The sequence below is a fragment of the Mesocricetus auratus genome, unplaced genomic scaffold, assembly GCF_017639785.1.
Source record: "Mesocricetus auratus isolate SY011 unplaced genomic scaffold, BCM_Maur_2.0 Super-Scaffold_2245, whole genome shotgun sequence".
Lineage (NCBI taxonomy): Eukaryota > Metazoa > Chordata > Mammalia > Rodentia > Cricetidae > Mesocricetus > Mesocricetus auratus.
Window position 1 is genome coordinate 48,246,791 of NW_024429180.1, and position 21,197 is coordinate 48,267,987.

Below are 21,197 nucleotides of genomic sequence, written 5' to 3' on the forward strand. Positions count from 1 at the left end.
AGTGAACTGCTTCCTTTTTGGATTGGTCATCCATTAACATACAGAAGTGCAGCTGCTGTGTGTGTTGACTTTGTGTCCCACAACCTTATTCTATCTGGTTATTAGTTTGAATAGGTTTTGTGTTGTGCATCTATTTACAAGATGATACAAACATACTTTTACTTCATTCCAATTTTGAAGGGTGTATTAATCCTTTATTTCCCAATGTTGCTGCACTTTTCTCCTTCTCTTGCTTTTCTATTTCTTCTTTCTACTTTGTGGAATTAAACCCAGGACCTTGCACATGCTAAACAAATGCCTTGCAACTGGGCTATAGCTGTGGGCCATTTCTACAGCTGGCCATGCACAAAATGAGAAGGATTTGAACAGGGTTGGGGATAGTGGAAATATTTTGCAGGCAGAACAAATGGAATGTATTGAGTGTAGGGAGTGGGAGGAAGAAAAGCATTGAGTAACTTCTTTTGACTTTATGGTTGAATTAATTGGGTGGCTTATTGTGGTGCCATTGGCATGGTTTGGAAAGCTGGGGCACAGTAAGGCTTGGTATGACAAGTTAAGATTCTCTTTCGGTCATGTTAAATTCTGTCTTGACTGAGGATAAGGTATACACAGGCAAGAGAAGAGGAAACAAAGAGATCAGAAGATAGATCTTCAGGAAAAGCTCACACCTGTCAAAATAGTAGGAAAAGAAGAATCTGAAAAGGAGTTACTATTCTGTTGCTATAATAAAATATCATGACCAAAGGCAACCTCAGGAAGAAGGAGTTTGTTGGGGTTTATGAGTCCAGAGAGAGAGAGAGAGAGAGAGAGAGAGAGAGAGAGAGAGAGAGAGAGAGAGAGAGAGAGAGAGAGAGAGAGACTGAGAGAGAGAGAGGGGGGGGGTATGGTAGCAGGTAGCCATGGCAGCAGGCAGCCAGAAGCAGAAAGCTGAAGATCCCATTTTTAACTGCAAAATATGAAGCAGAGAGAGCAAATTGGAACTGGAGTGAGGCTATAAACTCTCAGACCCCACCACCTGCGGCGTGATTCTCCTGCAAGGCTACACCACCTCTCCAGATAGCACCAGCACCACTAACTGGAGACCCAGTGTTCAAATACCTAAGCCTACCAGCAGAGGTGGGTGGGTGGGCATTTCTCATTCGAGCAGTCTCAGGAGGCAGAGAACCAGGCTGAAAGTTGGGGAAAGAGCCAGGTGGATTGAGAAACATGGTGAGAGAGTTTCCACAGTTAACTGCTCAAGCAAGAGGGAAAGGACAAGGGGACACATTACGGGAGCAATGAGACCAGCGGTGACCTTCACAGAGACTTTTTAGCAGAGTGAGTTAAGACCTTTGCCAGAGTGCACGGGAAAGTCAGAGGGGAGTGAGAGTGCTTTATATAAAGCTGCCCGCAGGGCTGAGTGTGAAAAGCTGAGTTGATGGGCTTGTCATGGAAACAGAAACCCTTTCGGAGTAATAAAAGCCACTTAACTGCTGCCCCCCACCCCCGCCCATCACATCTGATTAAAAGAAAAAAGAAAGAAAGAAGAGAAATCCTAACAACAGAATCCAAAAACAGGCATTAGAGGACAGCAATTCCAGGGTGACTTGGTACGATGGTCACTAACTGGAAATTCTCTGCCTTCCGAAAAAAGGAAGCCAGCACCCATTCCCACGATCCTACTACCAAGCTGAGGACCTGCTGACCCAAGTTCCTTCTTTTCTTGCTATTGGCTGACACCGTTCATAAGGCAGAGCTGGCCGTTTCACTTTTGCTTTAAATGAACAAGCTGCATCCTATGGGGGGAGAAAGCCGGGAGAGAGGGCAGAGTGGAAAGGCAGGGCGTCGGGAGGAGGCTGGGCGCTGGACGCAGACACACAGGTGGGTTGCACTGTTTGTTGATCTGTGCTCAGAATTGTGCTTTGATGGTTCCTACAGGAATGTTATGTGGAACGTAAGCTTGATTTGTTCAACTATCAGTTTGTTTTACCATACATGTGGCAGACTAAAAAAAAAGTACAAAAAAAAATAGAAGAAAGAAAAAACCACCACAAGATAGACTTGATTGGTAGTTGGGGGTATTTCCTTCCTTCCCTTTTTTTTTTCTTGCTTGAGCATAGCATATGATTTTAGTTTCCTTTCATAGCCGCCTCTATAAAATATGAGCAAGTTTTTAATCATTCCTCCCAGTAAACCTTGTGCCTCACCCATGCTACCATGAATTCTGCAGAACCACAATTGCAAATTGCCATGTAAGGCACTGAAAATTTCCCACTTTTGTAGTTTTATCCTGTAAGTTTTTGTTTTTTAATTTTCTACTCAAGTCTTGCTTTTGGAAGAGGGATTGCATTTGAGGAGGTGGACGGTAGATTTCAGTGGCTTTGTCCAGAGGTGCAGTGAACGTGCACACGTGTGCCGGCTGTGTGCTTGGGATCGGTTTGTTAGGCAGCACCCACCTCGGTTTTTCAGCTTGGGCAGCACCTCAGTCAGGAGCACTTGCGCGTCAGCAGATTAGAGAACAACACCCCAAACAGCCAAAACCTGGCTGCCTGGCGTTAACCAGGCCCTAATGGGTTGTGTTTGCTGTTACTTCCCAGTTGTTATTAATAAATGGTCAGTTCTTAAAGAAATGGGTTGTTTGGAAAACCTTCTTGTCTCTACCATGTACTCGAGAGTAACAACAATGGGGAAATAAGACACATTTAAAGGCAAGTCTCTCTTTTACTATGTAAGTAATCTAACTTATAGAGCTAATTTGTGGGACATATAAGAACTTTAGAAATTTCTATGGTCTACTTCAACTCCTGAGATTAGAACCTATTTGGAAGCTTAAATTCATTAAAGTCTGAAGGAAGCAGATTTGTTTCTATGGCTTTAGAAGGTAGGAATGAGAGAAGCTGAGGCTTTGGAAGGTTCTAAATATGCTAACATTAAGCCCAGTGTGTACTGGGACCTGCCAAGGCAGCTGGACCTCCTTTCTTTTATGACCTTTTGAAATCATTCAAGAGATGGACATTTAGTATCTGGCCATTTTGCAAGCACACCTCAGGTACAGCATGTGGCTAAGACTAATCTAATGGCTTATCCTGCTTTCCAAAAGAAATTGTTTTCATTGGCTCCCATGTCACCCTAAGAATAAAACAGACTGGCTTCATATCACAAGAGTAGACAGATAAAGGCACCTAGACCAGGCTGAAGCAGTCCTGCCTGAGCATCCCACAGGGGTATACTTGACCTTAATTTGATCAACAGTGCGTCAAACAAATTTTTTCCTTGTTTTCATTCTATGGAGGAGAGTGTCTGTGTAGCATCTTTGATAAGCACAAGGATTTATGTAGTACTTTATTATGTAGAAACATGTTTTCATATGTCTGTTCGTTTGAACTATGGGACAGTCTTTATCTATAGAGAGGGTATTTCTCATTTTTGAGATGGCAGAAATGAAGCCCTAGGATCGTAGGATATTTCCCAAGTTAGAACCAAACTGATGAGTCTAGAGTACATGGCTACATCCTTATAACCCCAATAATAACTATTTTATGAAATTGATTAGATGAATTTTCTTACATGTGTATATTATTAGATAGTTAAATGGTGGCGTTGGTATTATATCACTTAGAAAAAAAAGATGATCATGTCTCAGTGGCAAGAAAAAGCAGGATACAAAACAGCATTATAATAGCTCTCTCTCTTTTTTTTTTTCAAAATCCTTTTCTGTATTTAGAAAAAGAGAGGTATATGTACAGAATTTTAGACTTGTCTAATTGATAAAACTTGTCATTTACATGACTCAGCTTAATATCTTTTTTCCACCTTAATTTAATATAGCACATGTAGCAAAAACAAAAGTGAATTAAACAGAATTGAATAAAATTGACTGCATCTGTCTGGTTTTCCTGATAAGGTGGCGCCAACTCTTTTTTTTCCAGTTGGCCAAGCAAGAAGCCTTGTATTCGGTTCTGAGTTTTGCCGGTGACTGCCACACGTTGTGTTGTGGTTGTGGTTAGCATGGACAAAGCACTTAGTATGTCAGGCACTGAGCTGATTGGGCCTCCTCTCATCCTCTTCACTTATTCTCACTCCCTCAGCAGATGAGGGTTTGAAAATTTGGAGGGGTGAACTAATGGGACAGAAAAGCAGAGCTGAGACTTGAAAAATCGCTTTCTTTCAGACTATCTACCTGGGACCTGAGAGGAGTTCCCCCCACCCCCTACAGTGTGGTGAATGGATCATGGGGATTCGTTGCTATGGGGAGACTCAGCTCAGGAATTGTTAGTACCTAGTACCTTGTGTATTTCAGACTCCAGGACCCCTCCTGCTTTTCTTGTTTGTCCTGAACAGCAGGCATCAAAGACATGCTGGTCCCCCAAGAGCAAGCTTATAGAGGAAAAGACTCATAAGCTACTCAGAACTTGGGCTAATGCATCAGCTTGCCTAGGATGCAGGAAGCCTAGAGTTTGATCCCCAGTGCCACATACATTGGGCTATGGTAATGCATGCCGGTCATCTCACACTGGGAGGTGGGGCAAATCAGGAGTTCTAGGTCACATTTGACAACTTGAAACACTGTCTCAAAATAGATAGGTAACGGGTTGGGAGCCTACTAGAGGAAGAGCAAGAAGGGAGGAGAGAGAAGAGAACAGGGAAGGGGAGGCTGTCCATTTTGGCAACCCAAATATTAATTAAACAGAGAAAATGTAAAAGCATTTAATCCAGTGTTATTTCTTCTCTTGCTATTAAAACACTTTTTTTTTCTTGAAAGGAAAAAATAAGTCTGTTTCCCACATAAGTCTTGTCCAATGATCCTGTAGAGACCGCCCTGACTTCTCCGGCACCATGTTAGAGAAAGCTCACTTCTTGGCTTGACAGGAACTCTGCGGCTGGTCAGATTCTAAGATTTGGAAGTGGCTTGCCTTGTTAATTGGAACAGGCACAGATCTCTGTCAGGGATCTGGTTGGCACAGAATCAGAAAGATAATTTGCTGTCCTGGGTGTGTAACAGCATCATTTCCATCAGTCGGGCCCTACCCCAGTGTACCTTAGATTCTTTCTTTGACAGTGTTGGGGATTGAGCTCAGGACCTCACACATGCTAGGCTAGTATCCTACCACTGAGTCAGATCCCAGCCCTCCTGACTTTGCCTTCTCATTCACAGATCTTTGATCTTTATTTTGAATTAAAAAATTATAAGAAAAACACTAACAGCATTTCATTGCAATAAAGAAACTTGAATCTCCCCTTCTCCCCAGATATTTATTGGGAGACATTTATCTTAGCACATTTGTGTGTCATATGTGCTAGGCTTACAGAGGCACTATGACAGGCATTCTGGTGATAGGAGAGAATAGAGGCTGCTGTGACCCTTTGGGATAACCACAAAGACGTGAAATCCCTGGGTACAGGCAGTCAAGACCTGGAGGTTTAGGGATCTCTCTCTCTCTCTCTCTCTCTCTCTCTCTCTCTCTCTCTCTCTCTCTCTCTCTCTCTCTCTCTTTCTCTCTCTCTTTCTCTCTCTCTGTCTCTGTGTTTTATGTAAGAAATGATACTTAGACAGGAGTTGAAGATTGGGTGAATGATAACTAGGCTGTGAGGTGGAACTCAGAGTACATACCCAGAAGAGTTTCCTCCCCTTTTCTCCTCTCCTCCCCCCTTCACCTCCCTCCTCTTCCCCTCTCTTCCTTTCCCTGCTCTTCCTCCTTCCCCGTCTCCTCCTCTTCTCTGGGTCTCTTCCCATCCCAGTTAATCAGTTAACTAGGCTGTATACCATAGCATTCTCTCAGACACTATTTGCCAGTCCTCTGCATTTTGATTAGGAGTGAGAGCACTCAGGAAGGAAGAGTCAAGGCAGAATAAATGAGTCAAGTAAGCAGTTGTACTTAGATGCCAGATAATAGTGGCTATCTATAGTCTCCCTTAATGCGCTGGTGAAGTGAATTTGAAACCAAGGAAGTTGAGGTTCCAACAGTGTAGAATTTTTGCATGTGTGTGTGTGTGTGTGTGTGTGTGTGTGTGTGTGTGAGACAAAGAGACAGAGAGACAGAGACAGAGAGACAGAGAGACAGAGATATGTATCTCGGCAGGTCATGCACAGGCCCTGGTGAATGTGTGGAGGCCAGAAGACAACTGTGGAGCCTGTTCTCTTCTTTTAACTTTGCATGAGGTCTGAGGACCAAACCTGGTCATTAGTTTGCATGGCAAGTGCCTTTATCTCTGAGCTGTCTTACCAGCCCCGAAATTTAGTTTTTAAACTATAATTAAATCTATAGATTTAATAAACATCATGGACTCATGATATTAACCAAATTTAACGAAAGCTATGAGAATCATACAGAAGGCAACACTTAGTCAAAAATAATGCTTTACAAAATCAAGTCTTATCTCAAGGAGGCCAGAACCTTCTACATGTGTTTTCTGTGCACTGATGTATCTGTTTACTGTGGTACTTGAATGTTAGTGGTCAGGATGAGCATGGCAGAGAAGTTGGCAATGCAAGCAGTAGAGAAAGAAACAAGGGAGAGGTGAGATGAAGGAGCCATGCTACCCATTGGTTTTAGGTCAGGACATCCCTCACATTTATGGATGTAAACCTTCAGTAGGGCTTTAATACCTGTTAATTCTTGGGGATCAGTAATAATTTGGGAGCATTTTTCCCTGACAATAAGGAACAATGAATGAAATTGTGAAAGACTCCAGTCTTAAGGGAGTGGTTATCTGTAAATGTATCCACAATTATGGGTGCTTTTGTGTGCAGGAAGATTTTGAGAAATCACTTAAAATGTACAAACTGACCAAATACAATGTCAACGAGGGTGTGTGTGTGTGTGTGTGTGTGTGTGTGTGTGTGTGTGTGTTCTGCAAAAGAAACAAAAAGAACAGGTATATTTTTCCTTTTATTGAAAATGGGTTCTTTTATCACACAATATATCCTGATTACAGTTTCCCCTCCTTCTATACCTCCCATTTCCTCCCTATTTGCACTCTCATCTGGATCTACTCCATTTCTGTAAGAACAGCTACTGTTAAATTACCAATACAAGGTGCAAGGGTAATTATAGGGTATCAAATTTTGGGCACACATATTCTTATATTTTTGGTTGTGAGCCTAGCCTTTAATGGCTGAGCCATCTCTCCAGCCCATGGGCACACATATTCTAACTGTACTTTTCCACCCATGTAGGTTTTTTTTTTAAGTTTGGATTTTTATTATGTTTATGGTGTGTGTGTGTGCAAAAGTCAAAGGACAATAGGTTGGAGTTGCTTTTCTTTTTCCACAATGGCAGGTCCAACTCAGGTCAACAGGTTTGGCTTTAGGTACCTGCTGAGCATCTCAAAGGCCCCACTTTTGGATCTTTGCTATAAACATGTCTCTGGCAAAATGCATCTCCTTGGGTTGTCTCTTCTACCTGTATCTACATTATATGCAGCAGAGGATGTCATGTACATGTTCTGTGACTAAGTTCTCCTTTCAGTGGAAGATGGACACGCTGGTGTGTATGTGTCTTGCACACAATTTGAGCCTAGAAGTTGTAGTTTCGAGCCATCTGGCCTAGGCAAAGCAGGGTCTGGTTGCACCTATAAGTTCTCATGGGTCATAGAGAGGTGGACAGAGGCTGAAGGGCACACATAGGTCAGTAGCTGGAAGAAATCAGTGATATTAAATACTCAACTACTATGTCTGAAGTAGGAAACTTGACCTGCCTGGATATCAGAACTAGTATATGGAAGTGAAATTTGGAAGTTATTCTGGTGGTCCATGGAGTGGTTTCCACTTTGGGAATACTTGAAGCACTCTGGGAGAGGTAGATGGAAGACTGGGGACATCATAATCCCCCAGGGTGCTGAGTCTGTGGAATAGAGCCCAGGGTGTTCATTCCTCCCATCCTACTCTGGAAGCCCAGTTCCTCAATTACAGTTATGTTTATCCTTTATTTTTTTTTGTCCCCAATAGCTTAATTAGCTTCAACCCTTTGAGAAAAACAATCTGAAGTGTCTATGCAGCTTTGCGTTCCCAAAATGAGTTCGGTGTCTTCTGCAGCTCAGTTCTACCCCTGTGACTTAGACTTCAGGAGAGTCTGGATGCCACATTCCTGTTTTGAGTTACTAGTTCAGCACTCTGTTGTCTGGAGAGACAAATGCGATTGTGGAATTTTCTTCTCTGGAGGAGGGCCACATTCTTGCTGCAGAACAGGGAACTACTCTGGGGATCCTGTACATCACATACAGCAGATACAGTGAGACTTTCTCTGGTGTTCTCTGTGCTACAGGCTCTGGCCTAAGTGTCACTCACATGTATTCCTCCAGCAAATCCATGGATTACACATTATTGTCATCACTCCCAGTTCATTGAGAAGAAACTGTTGTAAGACTTGGGGAGAGGGAAGGGAAAAAGTTTTGAGCTAGCTGGCTTAATTCAGTAATTCAGAAATAAGAAGTATGGTGGGAGTTTGATGTCCATAGCTTCAGTCCTGCCCGACAAAGCAAGGTGTCTACTCTTAAAGACTTCAGAGGCAAGGGGAGGTCTTGCATTATTTCAAGGAAGCAGGCTTAGTTAATGTTGCCCTAATAATTATGGAAGTGAAACAAGCAAGACTTTGGCTCTGTGACAGTGGTCACTCTCCTCTGGGTAGGGGAATGTGGCTTGGCTAATATGTAGTCATGCTATTTGACAGTAGCCAGGATGCCTCTGACCCCCAGACAGTGGTGGTTATGTGGGTTCTTACCTTGTTTGTAGTCCTTTCTGGTTCAGACCTGTTTGAGTCACCGAACAGCTTTCCTAAGTCATACATTTGGAATTGAATAAGAGTAGTGCATACCACTGAACCTCCCCTTCCTGCTAGCTGCATCCACTGTGGCGTTTGCAGATACAGAAACCACTTGTTCAAGGCACCTCAGCTAGTATGATGCAGCTTTGGATCTGTGACCTTTGGAAGCCTTCTCGTTTGAACATTCCAGTTGCAGGTTCAATATAAAATGTCCTCCGTGGGCTCTTGTGTGTACACCTGGTTTCTGCTAGTGGCACTGGCCTGGAGGGTCACAGAAACATTTGTAACTGGAGTCTTGCTAAAGGAATTACGTTACTGGGAGCAGACACTGAAGTTCCGTTTCTTGTCTGCTCTCTGCTTCCTGGCCAGATTGAATGTGACCAGTCACCTTGGACTCTTGCTGCCATGCCTTCCTGTCTCTGATGGACTATACACCTTTAAATCATGGCCCCACATACCCCCCCAATCCTTCAGTTGCTTTTTGCCAGGCATTTGTTCATAGCATGGAGAAAAGCAAGCGCTGCCGTTTGTAAAGACTGTAAAGCAGGAGGGTCCTCAGTGAGGTGTGCAGTGTCTGTGGGTGGTAAGATCCAGTTATGCTCTGAAGCGTGGGATACAGTGAAAAAAACCAAAAACCAAAACAAAGCTGTGAGGAGAGTTACGACCTGCAGGTGTTATCAAAACGAAGGCCTCTTACCGCAGAGGAATCAACCCCACAGCTAATAGAGTAGATGTAAGGGAAGAGCGGAGACATAACAGGGCTGTGGATTCACTTGGACCATCAAACCCCACTGCTGTGTGCCCTAAGGATGTGGTATGGCGACATCATTGGTTAATGGTGGAGTTAGACATGATCTCTCACACAGGGGCCTGGAAGAATTGCATGTGCAGTGAGTAGGAGCTTGTGCCTTCTATGGTCAGTGGGATGCATCTATCTACCAAAGCCTGTGAAGACCCAACCTTGGGTGTCAGGAGTGTCTGTGTGTTCAGCAGGTCACAGAGCTGGCGAAAGAGAGAAATGAGCATTTGGTTAGTAATGCACAGTGTAGAGCTAACACCTCATTTCACGTTAAACCCAAAACAGTCCTAAGGAACTAAGTTTGTTAGCTTCATTTTAAAAGTTAGAACCCAAACTTGGAGAGCAAAGATTATACAGACAATTGTAGAAGGACTGAGAGTCAAACTTGTCCTACTGGATTTCAGGGGGAAATCTATGGAAGTCTTTCTTATCCATGGTTTTAAGTTATTTGTGGTCAACTGTGGCTCACAAGTAGGAAATGGAAAATTCCAGAAATGATTTCAAATACTAAAATGTTTTGAGCAAGATGTTACAATTTCCCTTCCCTCTGGCAAGTACATGTATACAAACTACCTTCCTGTTAGTCATTTGGTGCCAGGAGATTATCAGTCTAGGTGTCTTCAGACGGAGTCTGGTCTGCCCTCCATGACTCAGCTGCTGGCAGTGAAAATCCCTGTAGCATTTGCAGAACTGAAGATGATCTCTTCCATTTACTGTAGTCATATTTTCAATGACCTGTGAGAGACTTCCTTAACAAATGCAGTGAAGAAAATAACCCTTTTAAAATATGAAGAATTAAGTAAAGTAGGTGGTCTGGGTAAGCAATTAGTTACAGAAAAAACATGATTAATAAAGTTGCATACAGCCAAGGGGGTAGTGGTACATGCCTTTAGTCCCAGCACTCAGGCGGCGGAGGCAGGCAGCTCTCTGTGAGTTTAAGGTCAGCCTGTTCTGCAGAGTGAGTTCCATCGAGGACAGCCAGAGCTGCGCAGAGAAACCCTGTCTCAAAAAAATCATAAAACAAACAAACAGGTGCATAGCGTCCTTAAGATCAAAGTTAGCATTGCTCCTCTCACTTAGGAATATACCAAAGAAAGTTCCAGATATCTTAAATGATTTAAAAAATATCTAACTATAAAAGAATTGGAAACATTAACTAAGAGCTAGCAGGCATGTGTTAGAGGGGTTGTACGTCCGTTACTTGGGGAGTCCCGCTGCTGATGTAGCTGAGATAAATATCATCCAGTTTCCTGGGGTCTGTGTGCTGTGCTCTTTGACGTCGTTACTAAGTGTGAGATGAGAAATGCCAATCCGAGAGTTTGTCTCTGAAGTTCTGTCAGGCAGGTAGTGGTTAGCGGCACCTCCTAGAGTCCTTTCCCTCCAAGCTGACCTGAGTCTTCAATTGATCCCTTTTCTAGTTGATGAAATCATCTGCATTTGGTTGTCACTCCTCTAGTTCTTTGACCTCTGGGAGCTCACCATGTGAAGCCTGTAATGGGTGTAACCAAAGCTGAATTTGCCATGTTTCATAATTTATGGGGTCTTGGGTAGTATTTATCCCTGGCGTACAAATAGACTTTGAGTGCCCATGCCACAATGAGGGAGGCTCTCTCCGTCTGGACTCTTGAAGGAGGGCTTAGGCCCTGCCCTGGATGAAATGACAGACTCTGGAGATCCACCATGGAGGGCCTCATACTACCTGGGGATCCGAGTCGAGATTGTGTAGGGCACTGGGGGGCCTGGTGGGGAGGGATGGGGAGGAAGGGAGGGAGAGGGAGCTGGGATTGACATATGAAACAAACTTGTTTCTAACTTAAATAAAAAAAGGAAGAGAAAAAAATAAAAATAAAAATAGTAGGACCAATATTTACTTAATATTCTGTGCCACATAGTTGGAGAGCATGGAAATATATATATTAAAAAAAGTTTTTCTGATGTCAATTCACTTTTAAACACAACTGAAGTTCTTTAATCTTATTTTGAAAAAAAGGTAAATAAAATATGTAAAAAATCTTAAAAAATGAATAAAAATAAAAAAGTGCCTTATGAGCGTGTGTAATGTCACTCTAGCTGAGCTGGCTTGTGTAGTCCTTTGTCTTTGTGTGTGTGTGTGTGTGTATGTGTGTAGAAATTTTGTACTTTATGTATATGAGTGTTTTTCCTAGTGTTTGTATATCTGTGAGCTGGTGTGTACCCAGAAGAGGGCAATAGATCCCCTGGAACTGGAGTTACAGATGCCTGTGAGTCACCATGTAGGTGTCCCCTACAAGAGCCATCTCTCTGAGCTCTCTTCTGTCCATTTTAATAAGACACCCATATTTATTTTATAAAGAGATAACTGAGGCTTCCCAAAAGTTCGAGTCATAGATTTAGAAGAACTGATGGAAATGTCTCAGGTCAAAGAAGAGTAAGCCTTTGTCAAGTTTGATGGTTATTGACATTTGTTGACTTAACCACCAGCCCAGAGAACTGATGACCAGGACACAATGAACAGTTTCTACAGTAGGATACATTTTACAAATAGATGTTACTTTCTGTACTAAATTACATTTATCTTTATTTTTTAACTTAGCAAGAATGCCACAAATAGTAATTCTCTCAATAGGATTACTCCACTGCACACACAGGCAGTGGCTAGGCAGTAACGAAAGGCTTTACCCAGAGAGAATCTGGCTTTTAATTGAATCTTATCATCAGGTCTTAACTGTTCATTTGATAAAACATAAAACCCTTGTTCTCTAAGTCAGTATTTCTATATGTATTCCTATGAAAAGAACAATGCTTAAGGTAACTTTTTTATTGTAAATGGAGAGTCAGCCCAGCTCTCCCTCAGAAGAGCAAAGTGACCATAGAAAATTTTACTGGCCTACCACAGCCAACCCAGTTACATACGTGCCATTTGTCTTTAAATGTCAACTCTCACAAGCTTTTGATGAGATTCTTTGGCTTTCTTGTTGTGTCATTATCTTTTATTTTTTGCTCTGGAACAATCCTTTATCTTGGGATGAAATTTTACTTTGTGACACAAAAATCCTTTTTCATCTAGAAGTGTTGACTTTTTCTTTAATTGTTTTTGCTGAAAACACACTGTCTGTACCTTCTGTGTTGTTTTTCTTACTTGAGGGCTTCTGTCTTATTTTCCCTGAAGACTTTCAGGAAACACCTTTTATTCTGTCTTGACAAGTGTCTTAGGGTTTCTATTGCTGCAATGAGACACCATGACCAAAAACAAGTTGTGGGGGGAAGGGTTTATTCAGCTTACTCTTCTATATTGCTGCTCATCACTGAAGGAAGTCAGGACAGGACCTCAAACAGGGCAGGATCCTGGAGGCAGGAGCTGATGCAAAGGCCATAGAGGGGTGTTGCTTATTGGCTTTCTTCCCCTGGTTTGTTCAGCCTGCTTTCTTATAGAACACAGGACCACCACCCCAGGGATGGCACCATCTACCATGGGCTGGGCCCTCCTCCATTGATCACTATTAGAGAAAATGACTTACAGTTGGATTTCATGGAGGCATTTCCTCACCCGAGGCTCCTTCCTCTCTGATGACTCTAACTTTCGTCAAGTTGACACAAAACCAGCCAGTACAATAAGATAACCACACTCCAAATGAAAACCCAGGAAGCTGAAAATACCACATTATATCTTTAATATTGTATAGTTATAAATATATTCTAAACATGGTGACACATGTTGTTTTAACAAATTTAACAATGTGTTAAAATGTAAGTCTTATTGTAACAGGTACCTAGGAATTGCTTTTCCTAAATAGGATTTAAAAATAATTAGGTCTGTAAGGCAACTAAAAACAAATGAAAGCCAGACATTTCTTTCTCTACCCTTTAACAATCCTCCTTTACTTTTGAGTATCCTGCTTGCCTTAGTAGTAGATAATGAATACTTTCCCAAATTATTTTACCTGTCTTTAAAGCTGAAGGAGCAGAGATAAATAATAAATAATACATGAACAATAATAAATTTTGTCCTAAGTTCATGTAAAAGAAAAACTATCCAGTGGTTACTGGGATTATCTGTAAAATATAAGAGAAACTATCCAGTGGTTATTGGAATTATCTGTAAACTATAAGCCAGTTTTTGTAAGCTTTTAAGAAGTCTGATCAGGTTCTAAAATAACAATTTTCCTTTTTTAGAGGCTGCTAAGTTTTAGAGTTGTGTTGTATTTTTGATTGGCCAAGAAAAGACCTTGATTTTTTTTCAAGAGTCTGTAATCAGTCAAAAAAGATATTCTAACACACTCGTACCACAAGGACACTTGCTTAACTAGGTTCATAGCAGCATTATTCACAATAGCCAGAACCTGGAAACGACCTAGATGCTCCTCAACCAAAGGATGGATAAAGAAAATGTGGTACATTTACACAATGCAGTGCTACTCAGTGGTTAAAAACAATGACATCTTGAAATTTGCAGGCAAATGGATGGAACTAGGAAAAAAAACCATCCTGAGTGAAGTAACCTAGTACCAAAAAGACTAACACAGTATGCACTCAGACATAAGTGAATATTAGCCGTCCCTGACCCCAGAGAAGGCTAACAAGGAGAACCCTAAGAGAGAAATACATGGATTCCCCCTGGGAAGAGGAAATAGACAAGATCTTCTGGGAAAACTGGGAGAGTTTTAGGGGGAGAAGGGAGAGCAGAAGGGGAGGGGAGGAGAGAAAGGAAGGGGGAGGAGAACATGAGGGAAGAGGGTGGTAGAGATGGAAAGGACAGAGAAGGAGAGCAAGGAAAGAGATGTCTTGATGGAGGGAGTCATTATGGGGCTACTGAGAAACCTGGCACTAGGGAAATTCCCAGGAATCCACAAGGATGGCCCCAACCAAGACCTATGGATCAGTGGAGAGGGTAGCTGAGCTGGCCTTCCCCTGTAATCAGATTGATGGCTACCTGTATCATAGAACCTTCATCCAGTAACTGCTGGAAGCAGATGCAGAGATCCACAGCTCCCCTCTGAACTCTCCTGAGTTAGGCTTCCACTGTCTAGATGTCTCCAGACACCACTGTCTTCTAAGCTCCCATCCGAATGGACCATTAAGATCTGCTCCTGGCACCCAGTGGCTTTTCTAAGCCAGAGCTACAAACTTTTCTATAGTCCAGTCATAATGCATCAAAAATAAAATTTTCTTAGATTGCTGACAAAACCACAGATCTCGCCTTAGAGAAACAGTGTAGTTTTGAGGTAAATTTGGGTGACCATGGCCCAAGAATATGGGTTCATGTAGCCCTAAATAACATAGTCCAACAAGGAGATGGTTTCATGAAATTTGTGTAGCTATAGAAGATAAGAAGTCATAATTCGCCAGGTGGCAGCGCACGCCTTTAATCCCAGCACTCAGGAGGCAGAGGCAGGCGGATCTCTGTGAGTTCGAGGCCAGGCTGGACGGACAGCCTCCAAAACAATACAGAGAAACCTTGTCTCATAAAATCAAAAAAAAAAAAAAAAGAAGTCATAATTCAAAGGATATTCCAAATCTGTAGGTGGATACAACGAAGTGGGGGAGATCTCTGTTGTAGGCCTCAGCTGTTGTGTGATGACATTCTTGTTATGTCTGGGTTGGTGGAAAGTAGTGGGCTGCTTAGTTAATGCAGTTCAGAAAGGAAGCTAAAATCACATGCATAAACGACACCAAAAAAAAAAAAAAAAAAAAAAAAGGATTCCTCTCTCCAGTATTTAAAGACTTCTCAGCCCTGTTGACAACTTGAGTACAGACATATAGCCCCTAGGCTTATAAGAGAATAAGAATAAAGTTCTGGTGTTTTGAGGCACCATGCTTATGGTACTTTGTTAAGGCAGCCATAGGAAGCCAGCACAATCTGAAGGCTTAGAAATGCTAATTTACCTGAGAGTGAGTGCCTAGAAACACACCCAGCCCCCTACTTTTCTTACTGATCTATCTCCCACCAGGTGGTACTCCCTTTCTCTTCTCTCTAGTCACATTCTGGATAAGTTGCACAATGACGGGAGCTGTTCTGTGGGATAGTACAACTTGTCAGTGTTCAAAAACTATTTCCCCTGTAAACTAACTAGAATAACCTGAGAGTGATCAGTGTTTCCATGGAGTACTTTCTAAAAAGTATTTCATGGGGGAAAAAACAAAACAAGCCAAAGCTAAACAGAAGGAGAGAAACTGCCGACACCAGACTGAATTCCCAAAAGGAAGGGTGACTAGACATTGCTATATTTCTCAGGGTGATTTGGCCATGGTGGTTCCTTTAGCAAAGGATCTCATAGTATCTCATGGAATTCATGTTTTGTCAAAAGTACTCTAGGAAGTTCAGAATTAAACAAACAAATAAAAACATTTTTTTTACATTTATTTGTGGTAGTCTGAATGTAATTGGCCCCCATAAACTCATACATAGGGAGTGGCACTATTAGGAGGTGAGGCCTTGTTTGAGGAAGTATCTAATTGTGTGTGGGAACTTTGAGTTCTTCTATGCTCGAGCTATTCCCAGTGTCGCAGACCATTTCCTGTTGCCTGCAAGATGTAGAATTCTCATCTGCTTCTCCAGCACCATGTCTGCCTGCATGCCACCGTGTCCCACCACGATGATAATGAACTGAACCTCTGAATTGTAAGCTGCCACCACAATTAAACACTTTCCTTTGTAAGAGTTGCTATGGTCATGGTGTCTTTTCACAGCAACAGAAACCCTAAAGGAGACAATATTCATACAGATAGTTTTCTTAGGACTTACATTTTTATTGGTGTTTATTCATTTCACATAGTGATGAGTTTCATAAAGATAATTTATTCCAAGTGTATCATGTGCTTTTAAAAAATAATAAACCAGCTATTTTTGTGAGTCATATTTTTACATGAGTGTCTGAAGGAAAATTGGAGAACATTCCTCCTGCATCTGAAATTAGTTTCTATCTCTCTGGGTAGCTTAAACTAGTGCTTTCCTATATGTTTCTTATTCTTTGGATTATTATGTAGACTCTTAGGGGCAATGCCATCTAGTCAAACGTCATTATGAAAATGCCTGTAATTGAACAAAGTTGGGTCGGTGGATTTGTATTGTGGGAGAGTGCACATTATTGGTGTGCTGAATTCTTGTAATTTTATGTTGCCTAAGCATATATTTTAAATTCAATTGTTAGGGCTAGAGAGATGGTTAAAAGTATGTACTTTTTATTGTAGAGAATCAGAGTTAAGCTCACAGCACCCAGATTGGGTGGCTCACAACTGATAGTAATTCCAACTTCAGGTGACCTGATACCTTTGGGCTCTTTGGGCACTCATGTGCAGATACCTACACACCTCTAACACATAAGAGAACTAATTAAAACACTTACATTTAATTTTTCATACCAGAATCAGGACTCAGTCACTCTTGAAAGTTTCTGATGCTAGCACCTCACCCAGAGGTCCTCAGTGTGATTGATCCAGATGGCTTCAGTATCCTCCCACCTCCTGTGATGGCTTCCTGTAGAATAGTTAACATACCCTCGTTGGCTGTCCTCCCTGGCCACCATACCCCACATGCACCATGAAGATACATAAGGCTACGTCTGGATCTTGTGTCTGCTCCCATAACTCCACTATAAGTCATCCCTCTGTGGGTTTTTCTCTCTCTCCCTACCTGTACCCTCTGACTTAGGTGTGTGTAGCTTCCTGACACGCTCTGCACCTGCCAGGACCTGTAAGGAAGAAAATCTTTTTATTTCTACTTTGTGTGCCTCTCAATTGTTGACGAGGTGCTTCTGTCTTCAAGATCTTACATTTAAACAACTGGGAAAGGAGTGTCTCAGGAGGAAAGTGTGAGAAAGGAACTACTACAGGCTTTGTGCTGCTGCCTAGTCATTTAAAACAGAGTTAAAAGAAGACTGGACAGAAATAAACGTGGTCATTACCTCTGTAATAGATTCTGGAAACAGGGAAACTAGTACCTGGGCAATGAGTACATATTCCCCAAGTGTGTGTGTGTGTGTGTGTGTGTGTGTGTGTGTGTGTGTGTGAGAGAGAGAGAGTGTGTGTTTACTTCCTTGTCATCCAGGGGGCCTCTCCACATTTAGGGACTTCTCTGTGGCATTTATGCAGGTGCAGACGGAAATTCTAACTCCAGTTATGAAAACACTAAGGTTAATGTGATTACTCAAGACAGCTCTGCTGAATAAATTCAAATGTAAAACAAGAACAGAAACCCATATGCCTTTCTCTGGGGTCAGACACAGCTTTTGATGATTGTCCCTAACTCTGCCATGCCATCTATGCTAGCTGTTGCTCATAACACATGTAATGCAGGAATCTGGGTCTTCCAACAGCAGTTTGCTCAAGTGTCCTGTGTTTGCTTTTTCTGGAGGTTTCCCTGAATCCTTTGGGGATAGAGGAGGGAGCATGGTTCCCAGAAGGGGTGGTAGTTAGAATATCTGAACTTCTCTAACTAACAGGACAAGTTCTTGTGTGTCAATATGACTGTCCCAGTGGGGCAGACTGTATTATTAGGAGCATTTAACAGGTCATTGATTATGACAGCAATAAGCTTTGTGGGGGGCAATTGTTGAAATGAAATGACTTTTTTTTTTAACCCAGCAGAGGATTTTTTGTTGTTGTTGTTGTTCTCTTTTTTTTTAAAGATTAGATTTTTCTGATATCATGTCAAGACCTTGGCAGAAATGTGTTGTTGATGTGAAGTCAATGTATGATGGTTATAAGATGATTCTGTGACTGGTAATATGGCTCAGTAGATAATGGTGTTTGCAGCCATATCTGAGAACCTGAGTTTAATCTCTGGGACCTGCCTTCAAGAAGGACAGAACAAACTCCCTCAGGATTTACACACGCAGTATGACTTTCATGTGTGAGTATGAGTGTGTGTGTGTGTGTGTGTGTGTAGGCACACATGTCCTAATTTGTGACTGCACACTTGCACTCACATACAATAAATAAATATAATTTTAAAAATTAAAAGGCTGATATCTGGAATTAATTATGCAACAGAAACTTAAGCATCAGTGGGATATGGAAAGAAAATTTGTTTTTGGAATGCTTTTTTCTCCTAAAAGGTATTAAGCTTTGGGAGCAATCAGTTAAATTAGAACAGTAATTGTGGTCTATGTAAAAAAAAAATTACAAAGAAATTAGTTTTCTTCCCCTGAGCAGCAAAAGACAATAATTGGTTCAGAATGATAGAGGGAGAGAAGGCATATTGAATCAGATAATAGAGGCGACCACAATGTAATGATGAACAATGGTTGTAGAGTTACTGAGGATGACCAGAACGCATGTTTTGTTGTGTCTTGTATGAAGCTACCTATTTCTACAATCAGTGGCTGACACACAGCGTATAGCAGAGGCTGCTCACTTCTGAAACCCAGCAACCGAGCAACTCCCACAATCATTCAGAGTTAGGATTCTTTAAGTAACACACTCCTAGTATTTGACTACAAGTGCCATTTTCATTGAGTAACATGATGCAAGTAACATTGAGTAACATGATACATGATAAAAGTATTGAAGTCTTTTGGTTAGCTGGGTTTCTTTCTCACAGTTCCCCTAAGATCTTTCCCATAGAGAGTCATGAGTGTTTCTCTGATGTCATTTCCAAAAGACCAGATATCTGGTATTCAAATTACACAGAAGCTGCCCTGGGGAGTCTTTTGAAAGCACCAGTTTTACTATAGTCCTCCATTGGGGAATAAAAGAATAGAATCCAGGATTGGAAGCAACCCCTAAGTAAGCCCCTCTTAGGAACTCAGAGGGAGGTTGTTACTTCTCCAGGAGAAAGAAGGCCAGTAGCATGGCAGGTATCTTAGTCAGTGTTCTACTGCTGTCAAGAGACACCATGACCATGACAACTCTTATAAAGGGAAACATTTTATTGGGGCTGGCTTACAGTTCAGAGGTTTAGTTATTGTCATCATGGTGAGAGGCATGGCAGTGTGTGGGTACATATGGAGCTGGAGAGGTAGTTGAAAGCAGAAGGAGATAGCGAACCATTAGGCCTGGCTTGAGTTTCTGAGCCTTCAAAGCACACCCCACGTCAAGTGACACACCTCCTCCAACGCAGCCACACCTACTCCAACAAAGCCACCCCTCCTAATGAACTATGGGTCTATGGGAAAGCATTTTCATTCAAACCACCACAGCAGGAGACAACCTTAGGTTGAGAGTTTTAGTTTTTCTTTTCTTTTCTCATACTGGGGAATCAAACCCAGGATATCCTGCATGCTAGGCGGGCACTCTACCATTGAACTACAAGTCCAGCCCTCTTTTTGTTGTTTTTTGAGACAAGATTTCTCTATGTAGCTCTGTCTATTCTGAGACTCTACAGACCAGGCTGGTCTCAAACTCAGAAAGCTCCACCTGCTTTTGCCTCATGAGTGCTGGGATCAAAGGCGTGCACCACTGTCACCAGGTTGAGAGTTTTAGAATGCCCTTGGTTCTTATTACCTTTGCTGATGTTTGTAGATGATGATGATGACAAAGAAGTTTCTATGTAACAGAGAAAACTATGTTGTTCTTTAACAGTCATACCAGGGAAGGATGTGTTTCTTTGGCTGAATAGGAGACTTGGGGCTTCCTGAATTGGAAAGATAAAAGCAAGCTACTCCTCACCCCCTATTGTTACAGCCAGAGAGCTCCAATGAAGACAAGGCCTTATGCAATCTGGATATAAATGTAGACTGGAATAACTCCATAGACTTTTAGGGGATGGATGCTCAGAGGATCTCAAGGCTTTGACTGTCCATGGTCTGCTCTTATGGCTGTATGAGGTTGGTGTTGTCATAGTCAGAGTGGCATGGGGGTATTTTTTTCAATCCTGTAAATTACCCCACCAATCCTGGCTTAATGTCACTGCTAACTGACCATGGCTGTTGTGGGAGTATCCAGAATCAATTTTTGTCAAATGTAACTTTTAGTGTAGCTCTTTCTATAATAGCAAATTTGCTCATGGTTATTCAGTTCATTTGCTGTTTTATAGAGGTTTTAGGGTGTCTAGAACATCCCCTTTCCTCCTCCTGTCATGCCTTATCCTCCACCCTTTTCTATTATCTTACTGTTTAGCCCAGGTTGGCCTCAAATTATTCTGGTTTAGCCTTCAAGGTCTAGGATTAGATATAGGGCCCTTAACCTAAACGATCTCATTTCTAACCATTCTGAATTATTGGATTCATTCTAATTCATATACTTTACATCAGCATAAATAACCTTTCTCTTTTCTCAACTGGCAGGTTTACCTGAGGCCAATTTATTCAGCCATTCAAACATTTTATTTCTAGAGGAAGTTGACATTCTAAGAGTAAATTCAAGTCAGTGACAATATAATCTTAGCAATTTCTAGTTTTTCTTTTTACTTATGAGCCAGTGACACCCAAAAATTAAGTCAGGAGCATCAGAGGAGATACTAGAAGTCTATAGAGGGTATGGTGATTTCCTAATAGAGGAACCAGATTCTGGACATCTTTTCTAAGCAGGAGGGTGCATGGTCACTGACTTTAGATTGTTATAGTAACGCATGGAGGAAAGCCAAGAAGGCTGCATAGGGTGGGTGACTGAGGTCCCCCCATTTAATAAAAGCAGCAGGGAAATTGCTAAGTTTGGTTGGGGTTCCCAAAGCTAACTCAGCTGAGTTGGGTCAAGGTTTCTTTTTATTTATTTATTTATTTATTCTTTTTTTTTAAATTTAG

At 41.8% G+C, this 21,197-nt stretch overlaps 1 protein-coding gene across 3 annotated transcripts in view; it reads left to right on the forward strand.

Annotated features, from left to right (window-relative positions):
* The first annotated feature begins 1,496 nt into the window (after nt 1-1,496).
* Cysltr2 (cysteinyl leukotriene receptor 2) overlaps nt 1,497-21,197 on the forward strand; it is a 42,022-nt gene continuing 22,321 nt past the window's right edge. Inside the window, exon 1 of one of the 3 annotated variants that reach the window (XM_021227693.2) lies at nt 1,497-1,860. The gene's annotated coding sequence lies outside the window, so the exon portion shown is untranslated. The remainder of the gene's footprint in view (nt 1,861-21,197) is intronic. The other 2 variants (XR_005871511.1, XR_005871499.1) reach the window with 2 other exon arrangements.